The 14,362-nt window shown below is 32.9% G+C and overlaps 1 long non-coding RNA gene across 1 annotated transcript; it reads right to left on the bottom strand.

The window, feature by feature from the left end:
• Nucleotides 1-5,098: 5,098 nt before the first annotated feature.
• On the bottom strand, nucleotides 5,099-6,567 carry LOC128159885 (uncharacterized). Its single transcript, XR_008240206.1, has 2 exons — nucleotides 6,397-6,567; nucleotides 5,099-6,279 (listed from the first exon to the last, which is right to left on the bottom strand). It is a non-coding gene; the product is annotated as an uncharacterized LOC128159885 (long non-coding RNA).
• Nucleotides 6,568-14,362: the final 7,795 nt, after the last annotated feature.

The following is a 14,362-nucleotide window of genomic DNA, read 5'->3' as shown; positions in this document are numbered from 1 at the left end:
TTAACAAGTATTTCCAAAAAATATATACCGCACGGAAGACAGCGATAATCAAACTTTGTGTCGGTCATTGGTCCGAGTGCTCTATGCGTCTAGTAGTCTCAAACACTTCGAAACTATTTGACTGATTTCAAATTCATGGTGATCGGGTGATCAAAATATGCATGATTTGTAAAATATATGACTTGCTTTGGGTTACAGACAGCTGAAACAGTCGAACAAATGATCAACCTTGTAAGTGCAATAATTAAATCTTAACAAATCTTAGGAAAAAATGAATAATCAAGACATTTTCTGTTCAGATGTAACGGTAACGTAGGGGAGAGTCGATTTTCGGAAATCAGACCACATGGGGGAGTAGAAAAATAAAATCCAATTCACTCTATCGGGAATGTTCAACTCATTTTTCATAGTGACTAGCATTCAGACGAGGTCTATTTATATAAGTCAACTTCATCAAATAGATAAAATGGTTTTACTTATTCACAGATATTTAAGCAATAAAGACAGGTACATGTACTACTCATGTTTTCCATTCAATTTCGTTTTTTGTTTTCATTTTTATTTAATTGAATTAAAAGAGAAAACATTTATTAAAAGTTATTTTCTTTCTATTTCTTTACAGTTACGCGGCCCATTGAAACGAACCACATGTGTTTGAACGTATTCGTAAACGTTTAATTGACTTTCAAGAACTACTTTTTAAACCATTGTTTAGCTGATCAAATTTTTAAAAATTATTTGAAGATCTATATTGATTTTTTTTTGTTTAGTCATTGATGTCTTTTTGTACTTTTAATGTTGAAATTGCGTGCGTTTTTTCTTTCTTGATTGAGCGATTTTACATTTTAGTAAAGCTACATGACTATAAGTACTTACATGGGCTAAGTTCAAACTTCCAAGTAGCTATAGTTCTCATTACTTTGGTAATCATCTTCATATACGTTAAATGGCTGTTACTTATGTGTAACGTTTTGACAGTAAATAAAAAATAAAATGCCTTCTTTAGTGATTCATGCGGGATATGAAGATGGCGACATTGCAGAAAAGAAATAGTCATACGTATTTTTTTCTGCAATGATTGCTACCTTCGTTAACTGTATTAATCATTAAATAAATCATTTCATTGTTTATATTTACATCTTTCTTTTAACAGATTAATAAATTGATCGTAAAAAGTAAAACTAGCTAAATTACGGTCGATGTACATCTATACGCTTTATAAAAGCAGCAGCCAAATCGTATTTAATTAGAAATTGAGTCTGACATCATCATGATCATTTCGTGCAGTCTGTGATTTTTCCTAGCTTGATGAAGATTTCGAGCTGTTGATAAACGAGGCGTATAGACTTCAGCCCTGTCAGTTTCTACAGATCTATGAATTACACAATCAATGCCCGTAAGAAATAGAGGAAGGTACACTTGGTGTATGTAAATATATAGTTATAGAAAAGAAGGAATGACAAATCTAGTCTCGAACCCGCGACCCTTCAATGCGTAGCAGTACTGAGCCTATTATATATACACTATCACAAAATAAACAGTAAAAACGCTTTCTTCAGTGATTAATAGGGCTATGATAGTAGCAAGCATATCATGATATATACATACGTAAATTGATAACTCGGTTTATGTACTTTTCTTGAATGTTAATCACCATCATACCCGAATACATAACCAAAAAAGCATTTTATTGTTCAGATAAGCACAGTTGATGACTGTATTATTTTGCGTACAATAGAAGTACAAATATGGATAATTATATAATGCAACAGTCAAATATAAAAGGCTATTGGTACTTTGCGGAACGGAACGGAACGGAACGGAACCAGTTAAGAGGCCCCAAAAGGGGAAACAAGATTTATTTTAAACGTCATTATTTCAATTTAACTTATCGTAAATGGAAGATTGTTTTACAAATTTTGCTGTTTTAATGAATTGTGTATTACATAAAATATGCTACTCATTGCTCTATAAGTCAATACACGCTTCTTTCCCGAGAAAACCTAAAGTCACTAGTTGTTTTATGATGTTTGATTGACACTGTAAATATAAAGTTGAGGTTTAAACCAGACTCAATTAATCTGTGTGTGTAACGTCGATGAAAATTACTTAAGTAATCTTTCTCCTGAATATATTTCTTCTGATTCCGTTCCGTTCCGCAAAATACCATTACCCGTGTGGATATTGGTATTTAACGGAACGGAACGGAACCGTTTAAAAAATTTTAAATAAAGGAAAACATCATAACAACTACTAGCTGTTTATTTATTTCTATGTTCTTTTGAGATAAATGAAGCAAACCAACAAATCATTTCATCAATTCAAACATCTTGCATATGTGCATATCACTCCTGTGTTGTGTACAGCTATAACTTTTATTTCATCTATGATACTACATTACTTACACGGATGATATTACTAGTTTGTTCACCAAGCTAGCAATAACGCAATGTGCATCCCATATTACGTAGAATTCTAAAATATAACGAGCACATTCGCAAGGAAAAAGTTTAATATTCATCTCTTACCTTCCGTCTGAACAATTTTCTTCTGGTTCCGTTCCGTTCCGCAAAATACCATTACCCGTGTGGATATTGGTATTTAACGGAACGGAACGGAATCTTTCAAACTTTTTAAATAATGGAAAATATCATAACAACTACTCACCGTTCCTTGAATTTTTTATCAGATTCTTTAAAGATGAATGAGTCTATCAATCAAATCAATTCAGTCATCTTATGTATTTGCTGATTATTAATTTCAGCGTTTGTGTGCGTGTGCTGCATACAACAACAACTTTGTTTTCATTTTTTGTTTATCAATTTTATATCATTGTCACGGCAGAACTAACTAGTTGGTTAATTAAGCTAGCTAAAACACAATGCTTATATCAAGTAGAATTCATATTATACCAAGATCATTCGCAGCGCAGGGATAATATCGATAAAAATACTTGATAGTCTTATTTGAAATAAATTTGAATGAATGTTGATATAACAAATATTGTTACCATACTTATAAATAATTTTCTTCTGGTTCCGTTCCGTTCCGCAAAATACCATTACCCGTGTGGATATTGGTATTTAACGGAACGGAAAGGAACCGTTTAAAAATTTTGAAATATAAAATATATCATAACAACTACTAGCTGTTTGTTTATTTCTATGTTATTTTGAGATAAATGAAGCAAACCAACAAATCATTTCATCAATTCAAACATCTTGCATATGTGCATATCACTCCTGTGTTGTGTACAGCTGTAACTTTTATTTCATCTATGATACTACATTACTTACACGGATGATATTACTAGTTTGTTCATCAAGCTAGCAATAACGCAATGTGTATCCCATATTACGTAGAATTCTAAAATAAAACGAGCACATTCGCAAGGAAAAAGTTTAATATTCATCACTTACCTTCCGTCTGAACAATTTTCTTCTGGTTCCGTTCCGTTCCGCAAAATACCATTACCCGTGTGGATATTGGTATTTAACGGAACGGAACGGAATCTTTAAAAAATTTTATAATATGAAAAATATCATAACAAGCACGGCATTTATTCAATCTATAACGAACATGTATTTGTTACGGGAGTTTACGGGAGATTAAACGAGTTTGTTTATCAAATATTTACATCCAGTAGAATTTTATATTATATCAAACATATTCTGAGGGATAACATTATTTTCAAAAATAATTGATGGCTTTATTTGTAATACATTAAAATAGATATTAATATAAGAATATGGATTCCATACTTATTAATAATTTTCTCACGATTCCGTCCCGTTCCGCAAAATACCAATACCCGTGTGGATATTGGTATTTAACGGAACGGAACGGAATCTTTTTTTTTTAAAGCCATCTCAGGGCTTTGTTCGTACGATCAGTTTTATAATAGAGATTAACTGCCACTGATCATGGCTAAATATACATTTACATGCTTTATATGTTAAAAATATAATGTGCACATTAAATGGATTGCATGTCACTGAATTTTCATATCCATGATACAGCAAGAGACAGATTATCATAATGTTGATTAAATGTGCTTAATCATGTGTCTCTGTATTCCGCTTGTAAGTTTGTGTTACTAATCAGTGCAGTCTAATTGCAACTTCTCGGGCCTTCCCGACAGGCTCGGAAAAAACATGAATGCATTAACATTACCGGATGTTAGAATTTTATACAAAATGGAGTTGCTTCCCATTTAAATAAGGATAGACTAAACAGCCTTGTGTGTCGTTTTTCGTGGTATAGTTTAGGATATATCGTTGGCTTTAATGAAGTCTATGTCAGGTCTCAACAGATCATAGATTGTGTTGTATTTATATCAAGTTTTAAAAAAATGGATGTTACCATGTACGCCTATCTAATACTTTCAATTGTGTCAATTTCAACTGTTACCCTCCAAAACAGGACTATTTATTTTTTTATACTGAATGTTGTAAAGGGGCATGGTCACGATTTTGGTCAAATTTTATTTTTCTGTTTTTATTATTTACAGTGCTTTATGAATGCATTTCTAATGATCACATGAAATTTGGGTGCCCGACGGTGAGTTTTAAGCAAGATACAGGGCTCACAATTCTTCATAATGTAAACAAGGCTCGTGCCCTTTTTTTGTTTACATAGGTTCAATATACCAGTAAAAAATCTTTTTCAAGCTGATTTGTCTATATTCTTATTTATTTTAAGCATAAATAATCAGTTCCTAACGATTAACACATTCATTTTAGGTCTAAAACTGGAATTTTCACTTCAACAAAATGTAAACACAAGCTTTGTTTACATTGCGAGGAATTGTAAGCTCTGTAACTCGCTTATTAGTCAACAAATGACACTAAAATTTTGATTGTCTATTCAAAATGCCTTTCTGAAGCATTATAAACATTAAAATCGAAAAAATAATTTTTGACCAAAATCGTGACCATGCCCCTTTAATTCTAGAGAACATTTTACTGCTTCTACATAGAAATGACGAGAATTATACAGCAAACCGTACGCGTATGTAACAATTTGTGTGTTACCCGTTGCCAAGGGAGTTGCTAATGCTGAGGGTAATATAACGGATTATCAACTGCGTCTAAACCAATCAGATTTCAGTATTTTTTTTTTATTCGAACTTTCATGTACAAGTTATTCACATCATCTTATATATTTAGTTTTACAGTGCATACACATCATATATTCACTTCATTTGAGATTTAGAATATAAGTATAATATAGACACAGTCACATAACGAAGATAAAAAAGCACATGTACAGACAAGTGTATACACCGACAGACAGACGTATATATGCACAAACAATCTCGAAAACTTGCTTTCAGAAATTAACATAGAATTATAATAAAACAAAATATTCGGAAATGTATTTATTGGCCAATAAATCTCTCATCGACGGTAGAAACTAAAATATACATATAAAGACAAATGAATTCAAAGCACAAATCACACACCAACGCTAGATCAATCACAACGACAACTGATTACCCTTATGGCACGTCATACTATTACTTATTAGGTTAGTTACTGACTCACTACGCCTCGCTTTCGATAAGTTTGGCAAGTATCTAGTACATTTCGGAAAGATGTGTTTATTATGCAGCGTACAGATGTAGTCAGACGATAGGAATAGGTAATTTTAACATTTTACAACCTATATATCGTCAGAAATCGTTGGAGAAACGGAAGAACTTGTTTAAAACATAGCTTGAAATGAGGACCCCCTATAAATCCAAAATGGCGAGTGTCGTCCCTTTACTTTTTTTAATGTACATTGAATACACTTTTTTAACATGATTGAAACGGGGGGTTTCGGTGAATTTATTTATTGCAATACACAGAAATACACATAAGATTACCAATTTTAATCCATTTTTTCTTCGGGAACAAATAATTAGGAAATTCACTATCCAACAACCAAGCCCCTGTAATTAAAGTATTCTCGTGCAAAATGTGACATAAAGTAAGCATTTAAGATTTTAATTGACTGATAACTGCAATGCGATAAGAATCTGTAATAAACAAAATACAAATAAAAATGACAGGTATTGGTTTCCATAGAAAAACAATTAAATATACCTTTCACATAGAATTAAGTAATGCAACATATCTTAAATATATTCTATAAATAAATTCATTAATTGAATAGAAAATAATGAGTTAAAACCGTAATCAATTGACTTTATTAAACTGACAGTACGTAATTATCAAGTTCAAAATGTAATGTTTGTCGACGAAATGGCGCACCATACTTGAAGCACATGGTAAACTAAAATCCATCTGTAACAAGAATATGCAAAACTAAGCATAGTTGACAATAAAGACAGAGGTAAATTACATCACTAGAAGATTAATAATACATAATTATAACAGTCAAAACACTTACACAGTGGAATTCAAGGCTTACAAAAAACTGTAGTAATCGAGCGTTTAGAAATATGTAGTATTCCACCCATAAACAAACAAGTCGTACACAAAATCTTTCGTACAAAATACATGAGATATGCACAAGACATAACAGAAATAAAAGTTAACGTTGTACACAAGATAAGCACACAAGATATTTATAATTTTATATTAATGAAATGGTTTGTTAGCTTGCTTCTTATATCCCAAAATGATGTTTTGATATTTTCCATTATTTTTTTTTTTTTATTATTATTCCGTTCCGTTCCGTTAAATACCAATATCCACACGGGTAATGGTATTTTGCGGAACGGAACGGAATCATAAGAAAATTATTCAAAAGTTTCGTAACAACATTTGTTATATAATTATTCATTTCAATGTATAACAAACAAGCTATAGGTTAGCTTTTTAAAAAGAAAGTTAAGAAAGTCAGCCAGCGGAATATTATTTTTGGTCAAACGTTAATAGTATACACAATCTATTAAAATACGGGTAATGTAGTTTTCAGAAGAATGATAATAGGCAAGTGTATTTTTAGTTTGCACGCTTATTTTCATGTCTATATGCATATGTGCGGAGAGAAGCTTATATATTATAGCAAAGTACTTACATTGTACGATTGCAAATCTACTTATTACTTAAAATTGTAATTTGCAAGATTGCACTCTGAATTTCATGGTCCTGTCGCAAACTACTGCCGATGCATTTTCTCTCCAATCTCACTAAGCTGATTCCGAAGACCCCGGCCCGTGAATGCAGACGATACTTATGGGCAGTCTTTCAAGATATATATCCAGTTTGACCTAGAATCTTCGAGTTTCTCTAACAAGGACTGTCTAATTCCTTCCCAGAATTTTAATTTACGGAAGCGCAATTGAAGTTTAATCCCAACTTAATAAGTCAGCCCACTCATAAGGCTATCAAGTATTTATTTTTAAAAATGATTATAACCTTGCAAATGGATTTGATATAAACTTTGACTTGATGTAAACATTGTCTTTCGCTAGCTTGATTAACCAACTAGCTAATTCTTCCTAAAAAAAATCAAATAATTTATTATATAATGAATAAATGTTGCCTTTGTAAAAATATGTTTCACATTTTAAAAAGTTTGAAAGATTCCGTTCCGTTCCGTTAAATACCAATATCCACACGGGTAATGGTATTTTGCGGAACGGAACGGAACCAGAAGAAAATTGTTCAGACGGAAGGTAAGTGATGAATATTAAACTTTTTCCTTGCGAATGTGCTCGTTATATTTTAGAATTCTACGTAATATGGGATACACATTGCGTTATAAACTAGTAATATCATCCGTGTAAGTAATGTAGTATCATAGATGAAATAAAAGTTATAGCTGTACTCAACACAGGAGTGATATGCACATATGCAAGATGTTTGAATTGATGAAATGATTTGTTGGTTTGCTTCATTTATCTCAAAATAACATAGAAATAAACAAACAGCTAGTAGTTTTTATGATATATTTTATATTTCAAAATTGTTAGCCAGTTCCGTTCCGTTCCGTTAAATACCAATATCCACACGGGTAATGGTATTTTGCGGAACGGAACGGAACCAGAAGTAAATTATTTATAAGTATGGTAACAACATTTGTTATATCATCATTCATTCAAATTTATTTCAAATAAGACTATCAAGTATTTTTATCGATATTATCCCTGCGCTGCGAATGATCTTGGTATAATATGAATTCTACTTGATATAAGCATTATGTTTTTGCTAGCTTAATTAACCAACTAGTTAGTTCTGCCGTGACAATGATATGAAATTGATAAAAAAAAAACCCAAAACAGAGTTGTTGTTGTATGCAGCACACGCACACAAACGCTGAAATTATTAATCAGCAAATACACAAGATGACTGAATTGATTTGATTGATAGACCCATTCATCTTTAAAGAATCTGATAAAAAAATTCAAGGAACGGTGAGTAGTTGTTATGATATTTTCCATTATTTAAAAAGTTTGAAAGATTCCGTTCCGTTCCGTTAAATACCAATATCCACACGGGTAATGGTATTTTGCGGAACGGAACGGAACCAGAAGAAAATTGTTCAGACGGAAGGTAAGTGATGAATATTAAACTTTTTCCTTGCGAATGTGCTCGTTATATTTTAGAATTCTACGTAATATGGGATGCACATTGCGTTATTGCTAGCTTGATGAACAAACTAGTAATATCATCCGTGTAAGTAATGTAGTATCATAGATGAAATAAAAGTTATAGCTGTACACAACACAGGAGTGATATGCACATATGCAAGATGTTCGAATTGATGAAATGATTTGTTGGTTTGCTTCATTTATCTCAAAATAACATAGAAATAAACAAACAGCTAGTAGTTGTTATGATATATTTTATATTTCAAAATTTTTAAACGGTTCCGTTCCGTTCCGTTAAATACCAATATCCACACGGGTAATGGTATTTTGCGGAACGGAACGGAACCAGAAGTAAATTATTTATAAGTATGGTAACAACATTTGTTATATCATCATTCATTCAAATTTATTTCAAATAAGACTATCAAGTATTTTTATCGATATTATCCCTGCGCTGCGAATGATCTTGGTATAATATGAATTCTACTTGATATAAGCATTATGTTTTTGCTAGCTTAATTAACCAACTAGTTAGTTCTGCCGTGACAATGATATGAAATTGATAAAAAAAAAACCCAAAACAGAGTTGTTGTTGTATGCAGCACACGCACACAAACGCTGAAATTATTAATCAGCAAATACACAAGATGACTGAATTGATTTGATTGATAGACCCATTCATCTTTAAAGAATCTGATAAAAAAATTCAAGGAACGGTGAGTAGTTGTTATGATATTTTCCATTATTTAAAAAGTTTGAAAGATTCCGTTCCGTTCCGTTAAATACCAATATCCACACGGGTAATGGTATTTTGCGGAACGGAACGGAACCAGAAGAAAATTGTTCAGACGGAAGGTAAGTGATGAATATTAAACTTTTTCCTTGCGAATGTGCTCGTTATATTTTAGAATTCTACGTAATATGGGATGCACATTGCGTTATTGCTAGCTTGATGAACAAACTAGTAATATCATCCGTGTAAGTAATGTAGTATCATAGATGAAATAAAAGTTATAGCTGTACACAACACAGGAGTGATATGCACATATGCAAGATGTTCGAATTGATGAAATGATTTGTTGGTTTGCTTCATTTATCTCAAAATAACATAGAAATAAACAAACAGCTAGTAGTTGTTATGATATATTTTATATTTCAAAATTTTTAAACGGTTCCGTTCCGTTCCGTTAAATACCAATATCCACACGGGTAATGGTATTTTGCGGAACGGAACGGAACCAGAAGTAAATTATTTATAAGTATGGTAACAACATTTGTTATATCATCATTCATTCAAATTTATTTCAAATAAGACTATCAAGTATTTTTATCGATATTATCCCTGCGCTGCGAATGATCTTGGTATAATATGAATTCTACTTGATAAAAGCATTATGTTTTTGCTAGCTTAATTAACCAACTAGTTAGTTCTGCCGTGACAATGATATGAAATTGATAAAAAAAAAACCCAAAACAGAGTTGTTGTTGTATGCAGCACACGCACACAAACGCTGAAATTATTAATCAGCAAATACACAAGATGACTGAATTGATTTGATTGATAGACTCATTCATCTTTAAAGAATCTGATAAAAAATTCAAGGAACGGTGAGTAGTTGTAATGATATTTTCCATTATTTAAAAAGTTTGAAAGATTCCGTTCCGTTCCGTTAAATACCAATATCCACACGGGTAATGGTATTTTGCGGAACGGAACGGAACCAGAAGAAAATTGTTCAGACGGAAGGTAAGTGATGAATATTAAACTTTTTCCTTGCGAATGTGCTCGTTATATTTTAGAATTCTACGTAATATGGGATACACATTGCGTTATTGCTAGCTTGATGAACAAACTAGTAATATCATCCGTGTAAGTAATGTAGTATCATAGATGAAATAAAAGTTATAGCTGTACACAACACAGGAGTGATATGCACATATGCAAGATGTTTGAATTGATGAAATGATTTGCTTCATTTATCTCAAAAGAACATAGAAATAAACAAACAGCTAGTAGTTGGTATGATGTTTTCCTTTATTTAAAAAGTTTGAAAGATTCCGTTCCGTTCCGTTAAATACCAATATCCACACGGGTAATGGTATTTTGCGGAACGGAACGGAACCAGAAGAAATCTTTTCAGAAGAAAGATTACTTAAGTAATTTTCATCGACTTTACACACACAGATTAATTGAGTTTGGTTTAAACCTCAACTTTATATTTACAGTGTCAATCAAACATCATAAAACAACTAGTGACTTTAGGTTTTCTCGGGAAAGAAGCGTGTATTGACTTATAGAGCAATGAGTAGCATATTTTATGTAATACACAGTTCATTAATACAGCAAAATTTGTAAAACAATCTTCCATTTACGATAAGTTAAATTGAAATAATGACGTTTAAAAAAAATATTGTTTCCCCTTTTGGGGCCTCTTAACTGGTTCCGTTCCGTTCCGTTCCGCAAAGTACCAATAGCCATATAAAATTAATGATTTAACTACAGATGCTTCAATCAGCACAAAATGAAAAGCAGGCATTCGGTTCACATACAGTCCACAGAAATACAACTATTTTGCAGACACACCCCCCCCCCCCAATTTAACAAGTCAACGACGCCGCGACCTTACTAGATAATCATATTGACAAGAGCATCCACCAACCACCCTTCAATAGCAAATACACACATGATTTACAGATGACCAAAAAAAAAATACAGTGTGTGAACCTTTTGTGTTTTTGATATGGTTTGAGATACAAAAATCATAAGAAAAGAGAAAAAGTCAAGTTATGAAGATATATCGTTTTATTTTAACGCATATTTTGCATTTTTAACAATATTTTCTACTCCCCCGTGCGTTCTGTTTTCCGAAAATCGACTCTACCCTACGTTACCGTTACATCTGAACACAAAATGTCTTGATTACTCATATTTCCCTAAGGTTTGTTAAGATTTGATTATTGCACTTACAAGGTTGATCATTTGTTCGCCTGTTTCAACTGTCTGTATCCCAAAGTAAGTCGTATATTTTACAAATCATGCATATTTTGATCACCCGATCATCGTGAATTTGATATCTGTCAAATAGTTTCGAAGTGTTTGAGACTACTAGACGCATAGAGCACTCGGACCAATGACCGACACAAAGTTTGACTATCGCTGTCTTCCGTGCGGTATATACTTTTTGGAAATACTTCATATAAATACCTACAAAAGGCGTGACCTAAATTACTTTGGTCTTCGAAGCGAAGAAAGTCGACTCCCCCATGCGTTGGAATCGACTCCTCCCTACTTTTTTTGTCGACTCCCCCGCGTTAGGGGTTGTTTACGGTGATTTATGTACCCCCCGAACCAATTTTTTCGTGGATGTCTGTACTTGAGGTGGAATGGGACACTTGCGATTTATTAATACATTATAATTGAATTACTTTCACCGGTTTAGAATTTTCAAATTTTACCATATTTAACAAAACATTTTAAAAATATTTGAAGAGATTAAAGTTTTAAAAACCCTTGCGAGATTCGAACTCATGACTTACACATTCACATTTTTTTTCAAAGTCAGAAAATCTTATTTAGATTGTCTTCCATTTAATATTAAAATCTTAAGTGTTAAATATACTATATGATTCTCTATAACAACGATTATTTATTCTGCAAAACGTTTAATGATAGAAAAATCAGTATTCCGTACAAAAAAACATTAAAAAGAAGTGATTTTCTCACATAACGTAATTGAGCCTTTTTGGCTAAAAATTGAAAATCCAAATGACAAGTTTACAGCGTAGTAGCTATAGTATGGCTATGCATGGTTGGTTCTTAAAGTCTTTTTTTTTTTGGTGGCATGGCATTATGTGTTGGACACTGTGAGCCACTGTAGTGAATCGGGGACTGGTAGGCTCGCTGAAATTTGGAAACTGGACTCCTTGTTCCTCAAGAAGGCGTCTTACAGGATTCCCACGTTTGTTTTCAAATGAAATATGCGTCGACTTTTGAGATTTTAGAATGTATTGGAACGTTTTCGATGCATCTTCTAAATTTTTAGGTACCACACCTCGGAAATACTTTTCAAGAACAGCAATATCTGGATGGATTGCACCCATTGCAAGTGCCCACAATCCAAAATTTCCTACGGGGTAATACTTGTTGATGTCTGTGTTAACCAAATAAAGCAAAACCTTGCTAAAAAAAAGTGTCGCATGTTTCTTCGAAGGCGGTTCTTTTCATTGCCATACTTTGTTTTAATTTATCCAAAATCTCTTGACAAAACTTTCACGGCACTTTGGGCTTTGGGCATTAATGACTTGTTTCTTTTCGTAGTCATGCTTGTCAATATCTCCGCAATATTGCAGCCCCTCACATGGCCCTAAAGAACAATTCCGCTTTGTGTGTCCAAGTCTAAAGTGACAGTTTCCACATTGGAGTTAAGTTTTATCAATTTTGACATTTGGGTTACTAAACTTATTCCCTAGATGAGATAGATGGTCCCGTGCACTATCAAGTTCTACCGACTTTACGCCGAAGTAATCTTCTAATTCCTCAATCAAAATTTGTAGCAGCGACTTATAAATAGGTGTTGACAGTTGGCGCTGGTCACGTTCATGAAGATCTAAATTGATAGTGATATCAGGTGAATCATGTTGCTCTTCAACAAATTATGATTTCGGTTTCAAAGTTTTGATAGCTTCCTGAGATTGCCATGATACTGGCTGGGGGGAACATCGGTCAAAAGTTCTCATTTTGATCCGACGCATGGACGATCCGGCGACAGGAACGGCGCACCTGAATGCTTCGGCAATGCAGGTGTTGCTGATTGCTATTATCCAGTTAGCATCATCGTCGAGATATTGCATTCCAAAAGCCTTGTCCTTCAAACAATTAATTCTTGCCTGTATATCACACTTTAACTCTTCATAAGTACACGGTTTATCTGGTACATTGAACTTGATTATCTTCCCAGGTCCATACTCCACCTTACATGAGCACAATTTATTATGGAGTTTGTTTACTTGAATACTAATTTGTTTGTTTTGTAAGTAAATTAGAGTTATGCAAGCTATGGTATACAGATACTCGAAGATCCTCCATACGATCTGGACCTTTACTAAACTAGAGGTACTGTGAGCAAGCTCACAATTGATACCCCCCGCTAAGAAAAAATCATAAGTCAAGTATATTTCTATTATAGAAAATGATGGATGCAATCTATAACCGGCCATTTCCTATGAATAAGAACTTCCCTTTTTTCAGAGGGGCGGGCGGGAATGAGAAAAGAACAATTAATTTAATTTTTCCTTTCACAAGCAAGCTTTGTGTAAAATTTTACCTTCTAATCATTCGCATTCATACAAGATATGACGCAGACAGGAATTAAGCATTTCTTTAACAATAACTTGCCCAAATTTCCTTGGCTCAAGGTCATTACACACCTTCAGGTCATAAACAATCTTTGTGTGAAGTAAGAACTTCCAATATTTCTCCATAAGAAATATATGGAACGGACACGAATTATGTGCAAACAGACGGACGGACGAGGTGATTCCTATATACCTACCCCCCCCCCCCCCCTGTCAACTTCGTTTGCGGGGGGTAACATAAACTCTTTACAAACGTTTTTACTCTTGGTAGCTTACAGCGTTTTATATAAAAAGTAACAATTCTAAAGAAACAAATTGAATTTCGATTATATTTTTATAACTAATGTTTTATGATATACGTGTCTATACTATCAACTTCAAAGTAATGCAAACTAAATTATTCGCACTAGAAATGTTATCTTATTTAAAGCTTAAACAGTGATAAAAATACATTGTGTCCTT

The sequence above is a fragment of the Crassostrea angulata genome, chromosome 1, assembly GCF_025612915.1.
Source record: "Crassostrea angulata isolate pt1a10 chromosome 1, ASM2561291v2, whole genome shotgun sequence".
NCBI lineage: Eukaryota > Metazoa > Mollusca > Bivalvia > Ostreida > Ostreidae > Magallana > Magallana angulata.
Note: the sequence above shows the minus strand (reverse complement) of the source record. Positions and strands in the feature narration are given on the sequence as shown.